This window comes from Muscardinus avellanarius, assembly GCF_963383645.1.
Source record: "Muscardinus avellanarius genome assembly, chromosome: 14".
NCBI lineage: Eukaryota > Metazoa > Chordata > Mammalia > Rodentia > Gliridae > Muscardinus > Muscardinus avellanarius.
Genome location: NC_137800.1, coordinates 59,592,370 through 59,598,515, shown reverse-complemented (window position 1 = coordinate 59,598,515; position 6,146 = coordinate 59,592,370).

Sequence of the window (6,146 nt, the reverse complement as noted above, 5' to 3'; positions counted from 1 at the left end):
TTCCACCAACTGCACTGAAGGCTACGCTATCTTTCAGAAGAAGAAAAGTCATCCACCGGCATGTAGCATCTGAGGGAGACCAGAGACCTGAGGGCAGCATGTTTTTAATTGCCTGGAGAAGCCCATTAATAACTTTGAGCTTTTTGTCCTCTTCTATGGGCAATCAACAGAGTGTTGAATCTCAAAATGAAAGTATTTTCTCCGGGGAAGCAAAATTTTGGAAATAACAGTAAGGATGCTTAGAGTTTTCTTTCTGGAGCCATTGGGCTGTATTGATAAGGGAGCAGACGCAGGGCATCAACATGCTTTCAGGAGAAGATCCAAGTGCCCTGGAAATGGGTGTAGCTGAGCAAACTGAAAGGAGAGCTGTAGGGTTGCTGACGTGGGATTTATGTGGGGACTCACTGGGCCCCTGTGGTCATGCTCATCTGGACTGAGTCTCCCAGTAAACAGAGGGCTTGGGGCCCTTCCTTGGTCTTGGTGACACTCCAGTATCCACAGCCCGTGACAATGCCACCTCCCTTTCCAGGGGAACTTCCTTATTTTCAGCAGACCAACACCACGCGTGCCCCAGCACTTACTCTTAACCTGTTACAGGCCATGTGACATTAGGCAGGACACTCGCCACCCTAGCCTCAAATTCTTTATCTGTCCAGTGTAAGATAGGAGAAAAAAACCCATATACATATACACAAATATATACATATATGTAAAACATAAATATAGCTGGGTGTGGCACATACCTGTAATCTCAGTATTTGGGAGAATGAGACAAGAGGATCACAGTTTTGAGGCTAGCCTCGGCAACCTAGCAAGACCCTCTGCAAATGAGTGAGACCCTGTTTCAAAAGAAAAAATAAAAAGAGCTAGGGGTGTAGCTCGAAAGTAGAAAGCCATTGAGTTCAATTCCCAATACAAAAATAAAAATAGCAACAACAAAAACCAAACATAATTATACATACATAAGAATTTCTGCACATAATGTACATATCTGAGGACTTTTATTTCAGTAATTGTCTTGATTGATTTTGGAGGCCAAGAGAAGGTCCACAATCTGTCCTTCGCAATTGAAGAACTGGTAAAGCAGTGGCATCGTTCACTCTGGGTTCACAGGCCCGAGAACCCAGAGCACTGATATCCCAGAGAGGTGAAAATACATGTCCTAGCTCAAGGAGAGAAAGAGCAAATTCACTCTTTCTCTGCCTTTCTGTTCTATTCCAGCCTGCAGAAGATTGGATGATGGCCAGCCACGATGCTAATGAGGATCTTTTGTATTTAGTCTACAAATGCAAATGCTAATCTCTTCTGGAAAAACTAGAAATAACATTTAACCAGTTATCTGGACACCCCTTAGACCAATTAACACGTACAATTAATCATCACACATAAACTATTACTTCATTTAGGTTTTTATTTTTTTAATTCCTTCTTTCTCTGTTATTCTTCAGTTATTAGGTCTACTGATGGAATCCCTGGGCATTTTTCAAAGTCCTCCCACACTGTGCTAATGAAGATAATCAGAATGAACTGGTTGTAATTTGATGAAGTGTTCTGTTTCTAGTTATATGAGTACAGGGTTTCTAGACGCACTGGGAACTCGGCTTGTTAACAAGAGGAGAAAGCAGAAAGGTATGGATCCCAAAATCTCGTTCCCTGCCCTGCTGGATTTATTTTACCATCAAATCACAAATTATCTAATCAACCAAAAATCAAAGTTGGTCTCCAAGCCACTCAGCTGGTCTTCATCTCATGGTAATTCTTGAGGTGACCTCTGTTGGAGCTCCTCATATTGCTGGGGAAATATTTGACTTGCAGACACAAATTCTCCAGGAAGTAGACAGGAGCAGCCTCAGGTGTGATACTTGAGTATCTAGGTCCAGCATCTGTTGAATAAATAATGCCCTTCTGCAGGATAACCATCATGGGTGTTGAAAGTTGAGAACACGCTAAGGACTTGGAGATAAAGGTCAAAAAATATTTGGAGCCTGCTACTGCTTGGGAAAGATCAGAAGACAGATTAATTCAGCAAGTGGAGAGTTCACATCCTCACCAAGCCTTACACTCCCTGGAAGATCAAGGTTACGTTTGTCTCTTCCTCAACTTCGTCCCGGTTCTGTTCTATTTTCTATCATACAAATAGCACTGTGCAGTGAGCTGGACACAGGGGCCAGCAGTCCCACTGGCCTCTGATACGGCCGGCACTTGGTCACCTGTGCTTTGGGGTCCTGGTGGCAGGGACTGTCATGAGCAGTGACTGGAGAGGTGACCCAACACGCACTGATAAAACAAAGGGTCTGGTTGTCATTTAGAATCAAGGGCCTGGCAGTGGGCCATGGTGGGACAGTTCAGTGTCACAGGGCAGGAGAGGTTGAAGAAAACTGAGTGTTTCCTGTTTTGTATCTATACCCATGGCTTGAATTTCAGGGATACAGATGCTTCAGAGGAGCCTTTTTAAAAATATATTTTATAATATCCTAGAGGATGGCAGTTGATTGAAGGCCAGCCATGGACCAGTCATATCAGAGTTCCATAATTACTACCTTCTTCATACAGAGATTTAAAGTGGAATTAAGTGATTACAAGTGCCTAATTGCTTGTGGACTCCCTTTATGACCCTGGCAGGTGAAGGCAGTTTTTAAAGATTGCTTTCCCCTGACCTCCAAATCAAGTGTGGCAGCTGGGGCGGGACCTGACACCTGGCGGGTGTGGGGGCACGTCTGCGACTGGCTTTGCCTTTTCTGGTGGTGGGATGTGGGGTTCTGTCAGTACTACAAATTATGGAAAGAAAGGAAGATAACTGGAATATTATAATAGGGATTACACGACCCTTAAAGCAAATACTAACAGCAATTTGATTGTTTTTAAACTTTTATTGGTGCATTGTACACCGAGGTCGGGTTTACATCCATTCACAGATGCACAAGGCCCTTGATGTGAGCCCCTCCGCGTCCCACTCCGCCCCCCCACTGTAGTGAGATTGGTAGTGCTACTTTAACATACGCACTTTACTTTATTTGAACTGTTTCCTTTATCAGTTCTTTTTCCCCTCCCCACCTCCTCCCTCCACCTCTTTTACTAGCCTACTGGTCCCTCTTCTCATTTACCAGGAATCCCTTTTGTTTTCTATATTCTATCTAGGTTCCACGTATGGGAGAAAACATATAACCTTTGACTTTTCGACTGGCTAATCTCAGCACGATCATCTCTAGCTGCGTCCATTTTCTTGAAAATGATTTTTGTTCCTTTTTATGACTGAATAGAATTCCACTGTGTATATATACCATGTTTCCTAATGCACTCATCTGTTGATAGACACCTAGATTAGTTCCACAGTTCGGCTGTTGTAGATTGTGGTGCTATAAACATGGATGGGCCATATCGTTTTAGCAATCTGTCTTTACCACTAATTCCAGTTAGAATGGCAATTATCAAGAATTCAAACAATAATAAATACTGATGAGGTTGCAGAGACATAGGTGCTCTTAGATGCTATTGGTGGGGCTGTAAATTAGAACCATCATTCTGGAGGTCAGTAGAGAGGTTTCATACCACTCTTTGGCTTCTCTCTAAAAAATGATTTAAAAGCTCTGGACGACTTGGAGATTTGGATCAAGAAAGATGGGTTCAGATCCCTGCCTGGTTTATCCTGATTTTATGGGCCTCACACTGACCCTGCTCTGGGCACAGCACAAGGGCCTCCCCTAGGCTCAAGAACTACTCCCTGCATAGCTGTGACAGTCAAATACAAACATGATGTGGAGCTACAGTAAGTGGCCTAAAATGGTTAATCAGCTGCCACATCAAAGAGTTACCCATGAGCAACACAGTGCAAGACCAGTTTCTTCTCAGAAAGTTCTGGAGGGAAGAAGTCAACCCTCAAGGTGCTGGCAGGGCCACGGTTTCTCTGAAGGTCTCCAGCTTCTGGTGCTGGCTGGAAATCCACAGTCATCCTTGGTCTAGTCACAGATCACTCTCATCTCTGTGCCTGATGTCACATGACTTTCTCCCGCATGTTCCAATTTCCCTTTTCCTATAGGATACCAGATATTGAATTAGGACCTTATCTTCCAAGGACTCTATTTTAAAATAAGATTATATATAGCAGTTCTGGGAAATTGGATTCAACTTAAGTTTTTTCTGTGTGTGTGTGTGTGTGTGTGTGTGTGTGTGTGTGTCTTGGGATGGAACCCAGAGACATTTGACCTCTGAGCTACACCCCCTGCCCAATTTTTTATTCTTTATTTTGAAACAGGGTCTCACTGAGTTGCAGAGGGCCTCACTAAGTAGCTGAGGCTGTCCGCGAACTGCGATCCTCGGGTCTCAGCCTCCTGAGTGCTGGGATTACAAGCGTGCGCCACCACGCCCGGCTCAACTTAGTTTTTTGATTGAGAAATATACCTCAAGCTTTAGCAGTCAGTCGATGTTGACTGTGAGTTTCAGTATCCAGCAGTGTCTTGCCAGTCCCACAGGGGTGGCCGACTAGTGGATGTGAGGGCACTAAGGTGTGGGGTGACTCAGAGCAGAGATACATCTGGCGGGCAGAGGGAGTGTCTGCCGACTCACCCTGCGCCCTGGGTGCTGCCACCAGGGCCACCAACAGAAACCCCATTTTCTTCTTTCCCTTAGTGTCACCTCCACTTGCAGCTAAGACTTTGTATCGAGGGCCTCGTGGGAGGGCAGGGAAGAACTTCTGACCTTGGCCCAGTCCTGCTCTTAAGCCCAGAGACGTCAATTTTTACCTGGAAGCCAGACCCCTTACAGTGGCTCTCAGCATGGCATGTCTGTAGGAGCAGGGACACTCTGTCAGGTGACCCCTGGAGAAGGTCCTGCCCCAGACATTCCAGGGATGTGCCTGGGTGTGTGTACAGAGTTGTTCTCTTTGGGATCACTGCTATGGTTTGGGGCTGGAATGTCTCCTAAAAGTTCATGTGTTGAAAGCATGTCCACAAGGAAGAAAGTTCAGAATTAGGCATGGCTGGTCACGGAGGCGTGGCCTTAGGGACTATATATATATGTCCCTGCTCCCATCTTCTGATCCTCTCTGCTCCAGCGCCGTAACTCAGAGTGGCTTCTCTCCACCATGTGACCTCCTACTGGGGTTTCTGCCTTGGGGCCAGTCTACCATGAACTGAACCCTGAAACCAGGAGCCAGATAAACCTGTCCTCCTCTAAGTTGTGCTTCACAGATATTTTGGTCACTGCGACATAAAAGAAAATAGCTGATTAAAACAACTAAGTCACCCCACACCTTAGTGTCCTCACATCCACTATACTGTCCTGTTTTGCCTGAGAGTTAAGCTGACTGTGGGTCAAATGACACCTCCCAGGGGAAGCTCTTCCTTTGTACAGGTAACTCTTGAGGGCCTGCTCTTCTTGTCCCTGACACCAGCTTCCAGTGGGTTCTGTTATGTAGTTTCTCTTGCATGGGGCTCCATAGAAAATTAACCAAGGAACTCCCCCGGGTGCCAGGTGGCTTGAAATATCTCATTAGGAATAGCTGTGTGGGAAGAAACAATATTTTTAGCAGTGGGTAGGAAGTGTTACTGAAATATGACTTATTTGACATTATGGAACTTAGAATCATCAGTTGAAGTCAGATGGTACAATAGTAACTGTAACTACATTGGGGACTGAGATCAAAAGAGTGGGAATAGGGATTTGGTACTAGCATACTTCTGTTTCTCCTTTGCATATTATTAAATGGGACTGAACCTATCTCAGGATACAGCATCACCAGAAACAATTCTTGGCCTATTATTGCATAAATGCTTCCCTGAGAATGAGTTTGTGAACTGGAGGAGTTCCAGGGCTTTGGGAATTGATCAGGCCTCTGGCTAAAGGATTTAGCACACTGGCTGTTTCCAACGAGGTGAGGCCGGCGGTGGAGCTGCCCTGTGAAGCGGTGGTGAGGAGCCATGCCTCAGCTGGGTTTTCTGCAGAGTCTGATGGGAATGTGGCCGGGCTCTGGAGTGACACTGTGGGGGCGGGGAGGAGTGGACAGAGGGCGAAGGGGCATTCTATGCAGGGCAGGTGCCTTGGCCAACCCCAGGGTCATTCTGGACTGAGGAAGCCTGTAGGTATTGACCTGCATATTGACCCATGCAGCAGTGACTGGGCTTTTCTATCTTTGCACCACCAGCCAGTGG